Raw genomic sequence first — 13307 nt, 5'->3', positions numbered from 1 at the left:
AGTGTTTTCTGATATTTCTTGATATGTTTGAAACATTTCATTTGAAATTACCTGTCACCTCCATCCATCCATTCTCTTCAGCCTATCCTTATCAGGATCGCAGGCGGAGCCTAACCCAATTATCATAGGATGAGACCCGTCACTGAAAAAAAGCAAAACAACAGTTACTCTAAAGTAGAGCTAGATAGATGCTGAATTACTGCAACTATAACTTCATTGACTTTTGCGGCATGAACATCATTCCTATCAATGGTGAGCAGTAGCTGTCCATATGTTTAGATAGCACCCTGGGTGAGAAACACAAGCAAGTGTGGAGATCAACCCAGCCCTGAAAAACATCTTAAACCTGTCTGGCAACAGTCCAGGGTGAAATCTCCAGAAATCCACTGCTTCAAAATATTCTTGAAGCTGACGCAGCTTTGCATAGAGTTTTGATCATGCTGGTAATATTGTCAGAATGGTTTTTTAGTATATATTCTTATAATATTTTGCACTGTTTGAATCCTGTGAATGGTGGCCAACACCCTACAGAGATCCAAAACAAGCATCCTCGGTACACTTTTGTGCACCCATATGCATGGTAATGGTTGCATGGAAACACTTGAACGATAAAATTTTGACATGAATGCTTTGGAAATAGACTTTAATAGTCCCACATATAACGAAGAAGAGACTCCTAATTAGGGATGGGTATCGTTTAGGTTTTATCTGATACCAGTACCAAACTGGTACTTTTGAAACGGTGCCGGTGCTTAAACGGTGCTCAAACCGGTGCTTAAAGAATGGAGAACACACACTTTGTCCAAAAACCTCTCATGTTTAACTGTTTTTTGTAAAAAGATAACAATGTTAGCCTTTTCTGCAGCTATAGGGCATATATGGTATCACTCTTGGCTGGAAGCAGTGCTTAAACAATGGAAAAACACAAACTTTGTCCAAAAACCTCTCATGTTTAACTGTTTTCCACTTTTTCTTTGGTCATTTTAGCCTTTTTGGCCAGAATGACGGGAGTATCTGCCATCAAACAAGAAGACAGCCGCATGTAACTACGACGGTGTTTGCTAGTTCACCTTACATGCATTAATGTAATAACGTGGTTAGCCTACTCAATGTGAATTACACACAAACAACATTAAGCTACTCACGCAGAGAAGAACAGCTGCTGCTGCCATCATCATCGTCATCATTTCTGCTACACTGGCAGGGCTAGGGGCCAGGATTCTACTCTTCGGGTTTTTGGGGGATGTTGCTAACTCCAGGTCCGATAACAGGCACCACACCCGCAGTAGATGTGCACGGTGTGAGGTCTCGCAGCAAGCTATCAAACACGGCGCATTTCTCGGCTTTTAAAAAAACGCTATGCGTCGCCAGGTGTTTCATCAGATTCGAGGTGTTACCTCCTTTGACAGTATCACAGTATCACCTTAAAGCACTTGTTGCAGGCTGCTGAGTTTGCAGCTTTTGCTGTGAAGTACAGCCAGACTTTTGACCGCTTCGCCTTGGGCATTTTTAATCTGTAGCTCTGCTCTAAAAGAACGTACGTACCTGGGCCCGCCTACTACGCTTGCAAAGGTAAAATGATTGGCTAGAATCTAAAATCTATGACATCTCAGGAAAATAAAGCACCGAAATGTGCGCTGCTTTTCGGTCTGGTTACTACCGTTTATGTCAGAACCGGTACCCAACCCTACTCCTGATGAAATTCTAACACACAAAAGACAATCAAAACAGAAAGCAGAAAGACACCACAAAACAGCAACAATAAAGTTAAACTGGAATCCAAACATGGGGCAGAAAACTGCAATTTAGTCCTATGAGAACCATAAAGGAACAAACACTCAATATTGCCAGAAATACACCCCACTATTAGAACAATAAAGCAATTAATATTGGAATTAAACCAAATAATAATCAAAAACAGAAACCAAACAGAAAACACTGAAAGCCAAATCTACAAGGACACTCAAAATCCCAGGAGCTAAATCAGGGATCATGTTTGAATCTTGAACACAAAATAGTGCTCTAACTACATTTCCTCTTTGTGATTGAGGTGATTTTCTTCTTTATATTGTGTCAGATAAAGTTTGACAGCTTTTGTTTCTTCAGATGATAAAACACATTGAATTCATCTCATATGATGTGTTTTCACAGATGAAACCAGCCAACAGTAAATCAAATGCTTCACACTAACTCCACATGACATTCATCTGTAACCAGTAAAGTGAAGCTTTAATCCTGGTTCAGATGGATTAACATGAACAATCTGTTAATCCACTGAAGCTCACAGACTTCAGTCAACCTGTCAGATTACATAAAAGACTGAAAGACGTCATTTTAAACACTTACTGTTGTTCTGAAGGATCTCTGAAACCCTCAAACACTCTTCTGATCATCATGGAAAATTATCCATTGAGAGCAAATAGAAAGAAGAAAGACAAAAAATATTTGATGATAGAGACCTTGGTTTGGTCTCTGGCTGCACTAAACAGCCCCAATGAACAATCTAACCCGTATTTCCTTGTCAGCTGTTTAATACGACACCTTAGACCTGTTTGACTTCATTGCATCACCGTGGCAACAACATTCCCGGACTGACTCAGCGGACTGGATCTGAGCGTGTATTTGACAAACAAATACCACAAACATAATGAAAGTAACAGAGAGGTGACAGCAACAGGAAGTGAATTTTTTTCTCTGGCACAGGTGGATGTGTAGACTTTGTAGACTGTCTGTGTGTGTAGAGTCGAGATAAATAATGAATGAAGGGTCTCATGACAAAATGATAATAATGCAAGTCAAAGATGTCTTTGTATCAAGCAAACGTAGACACTAATAAAACAAGACCAGTTAATATTAAACACACACAATACAAAAAATGTCAAAGGAATTATACTAAAATATACTGTTGTTGTACCTCCAGACTTTACTGATTATCGTAAATGTTGCTGGTTTGATTGCGATTTGAGATGAATGTAACAGTGTTGTTACTTTCATCTGTACAAAGTTTGTGCACAGACAGAAAATCTGTGACAGCACCTCCCACTTGACCACTTCAGAACCAGCTGATGATATTTGTACCTTAAGAAAAGTATTCAAATACTACAAATATGTTCAGAGTTACAAACCCCTGAATTACACAGCAGTGTATTATAGTTCAGGATATACGTGCACAACATTTTCAGGACTAAAAATCTTTGTTAAACTCTGTTTCCAAGTATTCTGAATGTTGACATTTCTTCTACAAAGATCTGAAGGAATCTGTAAAAACAGTTTTGTGGTTGTGGTGAAGTGAGTCACATAAAGAGTGTCACATTTCAAAAAGCCATAGTTTTGCATTTCCTGGTCAGACTGGTTCAGCTGACAGTGTTTGTTTGTTGGTACAGCTGGACTCTGGGTGTGTCAGTGCATATCATCATATGGCCTTCATCAAAAGTACGTTCATCAAGGAATAAATGATTAAGTGGATATTAATCAGATACTGATTATGGAAATTTTTGCTTCTTTTCCCGTTTATTATTCCTCCACTGAAACACGTCAGCATGATTAGTTAAACGACATCAGGACAAACGTGATGAAACTGAGCAGGAGAGAAGATATGAGGAGCAAAGTGTGACCAATAGAAGCAGCGTCACAAGGTCACTTTGTTTCTTTGTGCTTGCAGGTAAAACAACACTAGAAAATAAACCGTTTACAACTTAAATAAACTGAGCTGATCAGCTTTTTTGAATAACAAGTACTGGTAACTTACTTAAACTGAGTTCCAACAACAAATTGATAAAAAATTAGTTTAGTCTACTTAAACGTTTTAATTAAACACAATATTAGATTTTACAGCGCTCTTTCATAGAAAAAAATTGTATTTGTAGTCATCTTAAACTTATTTTAATAAAATAAACCACAATCAAATATGAGCACATTCATAAAAAGTGTAGATGTAAGAGTAAAAATCATTTAAATTTTTTAATGTTGGCTTCGAGAGTACAGCACCCTATCAAATTACATGTTCCAACAGATGTTCACTGCTCAAACACACATTAAAACTTGATTAGAGTAAGTAGTAAGTAAGTAAAATTTATTTATATAGCACATTTCACAGATAAAAATCACAAAGTGCTTCACAATAAGATCAGACATAAAAGTTAAAATTAATTAGAAGCCCATTTGTATAAAAATGTCTTCAGCTGCTTTTTGAAGGAGTCAGTAGAGTCTAGACAGCGTAAAGACAACGGCAGGGAGTTCCACAGCCTAGGTGCCAGTGCCTGAAAAGCCCGATCCCCACGTGTTTTAAACCTAGTACGTGGGACCACCAGTAGCCTCTGACCTGAAGACCTAAGTGCTCGGGATGAAGCATGAGGTTTCAACAGGTCAGAGATATACTGGGGAGCTTAACCGTGCAGAGCTCTAAAAGTTACAACTAAAATTTTAAAATGAACCCTAAAATTTACTGGCAACCAATGAAGAGAAGCCAAAACTGGAGTAATGTGTGACTTCTTGTTTGTACCAGTTAAAAGTCTTGCCGCTGCATTCTGTACTTCTGTACTTCTGTACAGACTGAAGGCGATCCAGAGCTTTTTTGTTGAGACACATAAAAAGACCGTTACAATAATCCAAACGAGAAGAGATAAAAGCATGAATAATCATCTCAAGTTCTGCCTTACATTACAATCTATCAGCCTAATCTCTTCGTATTATAGTTTATTTGTATGTTTTTTTGTTGTACAACATTAAGATGAATTTGGAAATTTGTATTATAAATTCATCAATTAACAACAACTACACACTGCAATTATTCTACACTCTCAAAAATATGTGGTATTCTCCTGTTAAACAATGGGTGTCAAACTCCAGTCCTCGAGGGCCGGTGCCTCGAAACTTTTACATGCATCCCTGCTGCAACACACCTGAATATAATTATTGGGTCATTAGCAAGACTCTATAGCACTTGAATACATGCTGCTGTGATAAATTTAGCCATTTGATTCACGTTACAGCAGCTCATGAGTGAATGAAATTACTTAAAGGGGGAATAGGGGGTTGGTGTGTTGCAGCAGGGACACATTTAAAAGTTTCAAGACAATGGTGTTGTGCCAGAAAGGGATCGCCTGCCAAAAACTGATTTCCAATTGTAGTGGCAATTCCTTTACTTTTGACAAACCAAACATCCCACAATTTAAAGTCCACAAGCCACTGCTGCACTGAGATAATGTTTCGTACGCAGGCAAAAGAAGTCCACTGTCCAAACTTGAAAGTTGAGTTTATGGTTTATTTATCCAGTTTGGCAAGCAATAACAAGATCCTTCCTGCTGCTTCTCCTGCTCTGGTAAAAAACCATAGGCCCACCCCAGTGCATGCTTGTCCTATACCAGTCTCTTTATTTATAGAAACAAAATGGCCCTACAGCTCTTACTGACTAATTTAACAAAGTAACATCAAACAAACAAAACATTGAAACAAAATATTAACCGACAAATAAACTTGTAAATAAACCCCAAAATATAAGTAAACTAACAACAAACTTTAACTAATTTCAAAAATAATAAAAAATAAGAACAAATAGCTCCAACACCAATGTTTCCGTACGTTTGTTATGAGTAATCTTTACATATCTTGGTAAACAGACTTCAGTGAACAGGGTTTACAAAGGGGTTATATATATATAATTTAAAGATTACCTGTTTTTCAAGTATCTTTAAAACTCTGTGTTATTGTACTTACATTATAATTAATCGGGTCCTTTTTGTCCGGTTAAAATATGTTTAAAGAACTATTGTAATATTTTTTGCAATTTCTGCTGTCCTCAGGGCCAGCTTACAAAAGACATTTTTAATGTCAACAAGATTTTTTTTTAACTGCATGAATAAAGGATATATAAAAGTCACTGCTAAAAACTGATTGCGGCTTCTACCTTGTTACAGGAATGTTGTTTGTGGCTCCAGATCACTTGATATCATTCACGAGGGATACATTTGACACAGGTTTCACGTATTATAGACAAACAAGTTATTTACAGCAGTTAAAATACAAGCAATCAGTTTTTGGCAGACAATCATTTTTTGGGACAACACCGGCCCTCGAGGATTGGAGTTTGACACCCCTGCGTTAAACCATTAACTTGTCACTGATGTCTGAACAAGTTTAGCTCACAGAATACACCAAATTCACAGAACAAATTTAATTATGGCTCTTACAACTTACAAGGTTTACGTAGACTAAATACTACTGCCATTCAAAGTGGGCACAGTATTATATTTATATAATACTAACACTCATCCACTTCAAAAAATACTCAAAGCTCAATAAAAAATGATGTTTTCCACAGGTCATAACCATACATCACGGTTTGCTGAATAAACACTCATGATATAATGATTGGGTAATTAATGAACATGTTAAACTTTCCTTGTTGATTTGGAAACTATGACATTAAAATAATAGTTTGTAGATCAAATACATTTTTTAACATTTGCAACCTATAAAAAAAGCTAGCATGCCTGCAACATGTAATTACTCTTGTTGCTAACATTTATCATAGACGGCAAGTTATTAGCTGGCTTACCACAACTTCAGCCACACTATCTCACATACTCCTTACTATTGTGATGGTAGCTAACAAGCTTCTGAAACTATTTTCCTTATCCGTAGACCGCGAAGGCCGGGTCCTCCGAAGGATGCGGCCAAGGTTTTGGGACACAGGACAACTGAGCTAATCGAAACCCCCGATGCACAACTTCCCATAGATCTTCAAAATAAAAGCTGCTGCTAGAATCGGCGGGAAGTGAAGAAATCAAAACAAATTCTTTCATATCACTTATTGCGTGTAGCAGTTAAAACAAATAAAAGACTTATTCCACAACAACAAATCAATTACAAATTATAACTTAATATAACCCATTTCTCCAACTGGGTTACACACGGTTTTGCTAAATCACCACACTGTTCTACACTGTAAAATATAACTTGTTGTTTCAACTTAAAAATATGAGGTAAAGGGCTGCCTTAAAATTTTAAGTTAAGTCAAGAAATAGAGTTTGTTCTTATAACACAACCAATTGTTATCTTAATGAAAAATCACATGTTGTCTAAACTTTCATCTTAGTTTAGTTGACTGAGATTTATTAGTCAGTTCAACTCCTTTAATTGTCATCTTTACTTGGGAAAACCCTTTCAGCTAAATGAAAATAATCTATTGTTTAAACTCTTGTCCTAGTTCAGTTGACTTGGGTTTTTTAGTTAATTCAAATACTTTAGTAGTTCTTTTAACTTAGGAATCTATTTTAGCTTAACTAACATAATCTGTTAGCTAAGTTGATTTAAGTTTATTAATTAACTGAGCTCCTTAAGGTAGCTGAGTGAACTTGTAAATCAGTTTCATTTTAATTATCAGAGTTGATTGACTGGATGTAAAGAAAAATGTGTATTAAACATCTTAAGTTTTGTTTTGGTTTTTTTTGGCTTTCTAACATCCATTTCAGCAAAACTACCTGTTAGGTTTATCTTAGATCTCAGGTTTAAATATCTACATTCCTTTAAATTAATTTTCTGTTGTTTACAGAAAAAAAATAAAACCCCACAGATTCCATTAAAGTCTATCTGATCATTTCATACAGAAAGTTTGTTTTAAGAACATGACAAGACAATTACTCATGAGCACCCAACATTCACCATTTATTGTGCCATCTTAGTCATCTGAGAAACAGAAAAATCAGTGACGTAGCTCATCAGGCTCACAATCCATCAAAACTCAAAGGCTGCTCCCTGTGAAACAACTAATTTGAACTTGGTCTTGAGCCCAGTTTGGGTGAAGATGAAATTCTGACCAATACTCTAGGAGCAGTAGTGATTCTTGTGAAGTAACAACATAAAGTCTGCATTAATGTAATGTATCAACGGGACACTTGCTATTTTAGAAAAGTTATTCTTTACATTTACAAAATTTTTAAACTTCATTGTGCTCAGTCACACCTGTTAGCATAAAACTTGAAATATTAAAATAGTACAAAACCTTTGATAAGTGACAGTAAAGATCAGTTTATAACAACTAAGACATCAAACTCTTGTATTTGTCTTCGTTTACAATTGCAACAAATTCCACAGAACCAATATCTCTGAAAATGAGTGCATGCTTCTGAAACATTTGATAATATGGATATTTCAGATACATCAGTTTGAGTCTGCTCAATTGCAAAACAAAGGAAAAACTACTGACTTGCATGAGATAAGCATCTGCAGAGTCCACCATTATATTGTTGTTCACATAAGTTTCTTAAACCATGAACAAATGAGTAATTGTCTAATCTGGAATGAAAAGTGTAGTCATTTAGTGACATACAAAAGTGAGAATGAGAACTTGCAAGAATAAAAAAACAAACAGTAAAATAAAAACTGTCCTTAACACTAAGGATCATACAATTACAGTTCTGCATGGCTTTCTGCAAGAGTCTGTTTCTTAGACCATGCACTAGTGAGATGCACTGCCTTCCACCAATGTTCATTAGGATGTTCTGAATGACTTCAAAGATGTCCTTAAGTTCCTTTGGATAGTGTATGTTGAGGGCAAAAAGAAGGCCCATCAGCATGGAAATGGCACTTGAGACATCCCTCAGATTAGACAGGATTACTGCTGCCTCAAGGACAACCAACACATCGATGATGTCTTCTTCTTTCACCATCGCAATGCCAACTTTCATCCTCTTAGAAAACGTGTCTTCAATACCTGTCGGCTATAAAAGGGTTCAAAGACAAAAAAAAAAAAAAAAAATTACACAATTACAATTACACAATATCCCGTGTGCTTAACAATTCATGTCTTTCCAAAGAAGAGCCATACTGATGCTTTGGATGATGGTGATTGGCTTTGGGTAACACTTATTAGTTGTTAAAGTTTTTTCAGAATGAGATATGCACCCCCATGTTACAAATCCATTTCTTGCTTTAAACAAAGACCATGTTCATAAATAACTGAGCATGTCTTCAATTGCAGAATTCAAACAAAATTTTCAATTTAAATGGTAAATGGCCTGTATTTGTATAGTGCTTTACTAGTCCCCTAAGGACTCCAAAGTGCTTTACACATTCAGTCATTCACACACATGGGTGGATGACTGAATCGTGACTCAAGAGTTGACAGTTCGTCTTATAATTGGAAGGTTGCCGGTTCGAGCCCTGGCTCCGACAGTTTCAGTCGTTGTGTCCTTGGGCAAGACACTTCACCTGTTGCCTACTGGTGGTGGTCAGAGGGCCCGGTGGTGCCAGTGTCCGGCAGCCTCGCCTCTGTCAGTGCGCCCCAGGGTGGCTGTGGCTACAATGTAGCTTGCCATCACCAGTGTGTGAATTTAAATCTACTTATGCTAAATATTGGCTGTGCTCTAAACCAAATCTGGCTGAGAATACATGAAATGTGCAAACTGCAGCTACACTACAGGATCAGATTATGGCTCCATAGACAATGCTTCTTTAATCAGTTTATTGATTAAAGTTTATTTTTTCCCCCTATATTAACAGCATGAAAAAAGAGCATATAGACATGGCTGAACAGGTTGCATAATTGGCACTGAATATCAACATCCACCTTTACCCAGCTGCCCAATGACTCTCGGCCAGTAACCTTTAATTGCTTACACAGTCTACACAGTCTCTTTTCCAGGGTCCAGGACATTTCACCAAAGTATTGCCCCCCACAGCTGTAGCAGCCACTGCAGCCCCTTAAATACCCTAATATCTCTGCCATTACAATATACAATGTGAGAAATCAAACGTAAAGCTGAAGTGAACAGTACAGCAGCGAAATGTCAAAGACCCTGGTGAAGACATGAATAAACACAAGACACTAATAATATCAATGCTAGCTTGCCAGTTAGTTTCTCTGAAACCCAGACCAAATCCAGTGTCAAAGATCTTGTAATAATACATTTGGTGAGGAAAAAGTACACATGTACTTTTTAATTTAAAATCCACTGTGGTGCTGTCATTATTAAATTTACTAAAAGAAACAATGCTAACCTTCACAGTCTTGAAAGTGTGTGAGGGATCTTCCTTTAGAAAATGAGGTCCTCTGTCCTCTTCCTTTGTGTAGGGCTCTGGTCAAAGAAGTCAAAAAGAAAACAAAAACACTTTTTAAACAGTGTTTATGAAGCATGTAGACAGCTCCAAATTCACAGCTTTTTGATGCATAATTCCATCAATATATGATTATCATTGGAGATTTCGAATCAGGCTTATCAGGACATTCAAGTAGAATATGATATCCAACCTACCACCAATATACATAGATTCTGTAAAAGTTACCACACTAAATGTCCAGTTGTGAAATATGATGACAGACTTTACTTATCAGCTTTCTTTCAATGAGTTCATCAGTTGAACTGGATAACCTAAAACTTAAACAAAGGATTAGATTTCGCAGTTGAACACTTACATCATCTCCGAAGCATCTTATGAGCCTAGTTAGCCTTTCTATGCCGCTCTTGATTTTGTACAGCTCCACGAACCTCTCCATAATGGTCAAGCACAGCAAAAAGGAACCCTTTCAGGTCAACAGATGTAAGACGGGCAAATTCTGCTTCAACCTGAGCAATAGAAGAAGAGGGGTGGAGAGTACAGGCAGAATTAAAAAAAGATTCTTTGAGACCCAAATTTAAGCAAACAGTCATCTGAGGCCCATTAGAGAAAACACAAACACACAAAAGCAAACAAACAAAAAGATGCACTTTACCTGCCGTTCAGCAAACAAGGAAGTTCAGAGAACAATAAGCTCTGTCTTGAAATCTTTTAAAGTAGAATGATTGTGAAAATGACTTATGTGATGTAAAACTTTAGTAAACGTGCGATTAAAAGAACACTGAGTAAAAGGACAAGTAACAGTTTCCTTATTCCTCAGATGTTTACCTTGATGAGCAATACTGTTTTAGTCCAACTGCCTCATTAAAGTTACACAACAGGCTTTTTACATTAAAGCCAGCAAGTCCATTACATACTCCCTTTTCAGATCTGAAATACTGTGCACATTCTGTGTATATGTAGTGGACAGCAATTTACCCCAAAGAGCGCAAAGTTTGCAAGTCCACCTCATTTAAATGACAAAGTCAAATGTGATCATCTAGACCTGTGAAAATAAATTAATGACAAACTTGCAGTTATGGATGTTATTACAACCACAAGAACCTAAACAGTCTGCTCCATTGCTTTTGTTAATGAATCATTTGTTGGTAACACGTCTGAATATTTAGTTTATGCCACCTGCATGTGATCATCAATAGTGCCATATTACTTCGTAAGAAGTACCCTGACACTACAATCTTTATATCATTTGTTCTACAGAGCTATTAAATTACAATATAATCTGAGGTGTTTCCAGTATGACAAAATGCACAAATTGTAACTTACCATTTGACTCCACTGACAAAAATAAATCCCCAGCATCAAGTTTGGCTTCACAGACCTAAAATAAGTAAAATAAAAATATATGTTATAATTATATTGTTTTCGCCATTTATTCATGTTTGCTAATTTTCTGACATATAAACAATGTTAGTTTTGTTACAATACAGAGAATGCAGTTTAATTAAAAGGTAAATTATGCAAAAAAAAAAAAACTTCTGCAGTATATCATGCCAAAAATCAGTGTCTCTGATGCCAATTATTTTATCACTACAGCTCGTTTAGTATGGAAACTCACACAATCTAGTCATACTGATCACAAGAGTTCAAAAATAAGTCAAAATAGTGAACTGTTGTTAAGCATAAAGCATTTCAGGGTAACAAATAACTGCACAATATAATTAAAGCAAAAAATAAGCACACTGGAGGACTATCTGATAAAAACTAATATAATGCTGGTTTGTAGACCATATTTTGTCTCTGTCCTCAGTGCACTCTTGCAGCTTAGCATGCAGCAGTTAATAACACCTTAAGTGATTACATAGGGATAAACAGATGACAACAAGCATCCGAGTCCTGCCAAAAAGGTCTTTTTGAACCCAGCCAGTTATTGGAAATATTGCCAAAATGAACTTCCACCAAAATACAACAGCCTGTGAACTTGAAAGGAATTTACAAGTACAGAGACAATATGAAATAAGCTTTATTAATTAGCTGAGTTAGCTTGCTAATATCGCAACAGTGGTTGAGTGCACAACCTTAAAGCTAGCGGCACAATACTTGTGATTTGCTCAGCGCCACATTAAACCCATAAAAAAGGCCATATGTCAGTTTATTAGGTCAAGTTTGGTCATGACACACAAGCTGGACCTTGTCGGCTAAAGTTACATTAGCTAAAGCAAACATTTCGGTAAAAGAGAAAAACACACGTCATGCCATAAATTCAAAACATGTTCCAACTTTTGTAGCTCTCTTTCCTTATAGTTATAACCAATGTTACTCACCTTGAAAGCATATTCCAAAGAAGACGATTAGAAAACGTCCAAGTAAAGTGAGCATGTCGTTAACCGCCAATTCCCCATGATGCACCTCGGTAGCAGTCACGTGAGGCAGTTTTGAATCCTGCTGTGCTCAACTTACCCGCATTGTCAAGTTCACATAAGTTTCTGATTTAGCTGGACATGAGTTTTTAAGTTAGCTTTTTTTGGTGTAATTGGGACGTTTTTAACTTGTAATTCTATGTTATAACAACAACTTCAGTCATCTATCGTCAAACTGATATAGAATAATATGTTGAAATAACAAACAGCTAGAATTACATTTTACAGTGTAGACTATCATGCTGTAGATCCTCGTGGTGTGGACCAGTGAATCAATGATTGCTGTCGTCCATGTAGAGGACAGGATTACTTTTTTTCTGGGATTACATGCATAGCAGCATTTAAGTAGTTCCCTCCACCATCCAGCCAACATACCTTGCACCTGGGTGTAAGCCAATATTTTTAGTTCAAAATGAATATCCAGCTGGTTATGAATAAGCTCTGGATAATTTCACTGCAGAAATATAAAATATGTTGAAGAAAGGTTAAAAATGTTCTGAGTGGTGTTGAGGACAATATATTAATAGCCCAGATGTTTAGAAGAATCTTAAGTAGTCCGTTTAATAATAAATTAATAACTAATGTTTAATTTTTCTTACACTGTTATTGCACATTATTTGTTGTCATAGCCAGCTGTAACAGAGAGACAACACTGCCACCATGAGGTCAAATTTAAAACACTACACTTGCAGCTATGCAGAGTTGCACTAACTGATACTTATATAGGACTTTTCTGTTCTACTGGACACTCAAAGCACTTACAGCATGCCACATTTCCCATTCACACACACATTCTTTCTTTATTTTCTAAATTTCACACTCAGTATGTAC

At 36.6% G+C, this 13307-nt stretch overlaps 1 long non-coding RNA gene across 1 annotated transcript; it reads right to left on the bottom strand.

Annotated features, from left to right (window-relative positions):
• Nucleotides 1-8547: 8547 nt before the first annotated feature.
• On the bottom strand, nucleotides 8548-10517 carry LOC134617871 (uncharacterized). Its single transcript, XR_010091745.1, has 3 exons — nucleotides 10415-10517; nucleotides 10000-10076; nucleotides 8548-8720 (listed from the first exon to the last, which is right to left on the bottom strand). It is a non-coding gene; the product is annotated as an uncharacterized LOC134617871 (long non-coding RNA).
• Between the last annotated feature and the right edge of the window lie 2790 nt (nucleotides 10518-13307).

Source organism: Pelmatolapia mariae, linkage group LG3_W (assembly GCF_036321145.2).
Source record: "Pelmatolapia mariae isolate MD_Pm_ZW linkage group LG3_W, Pm_UMD_F_2, whole genome shotgun sequence".
In the NCBI taxonomy this organism is placed as follows: Eukaryota; Metazoa; Chordata; class Actinopteri; order Cichliformes; family Cichlidae; genus Pelmatolapia; species Pelmatolapia mariae.
The sequence above is the reverse complement of the archived record's forward strand: the minus strand, read 5'-3'. Positions and strand labels throughout refer to the sequence as shown.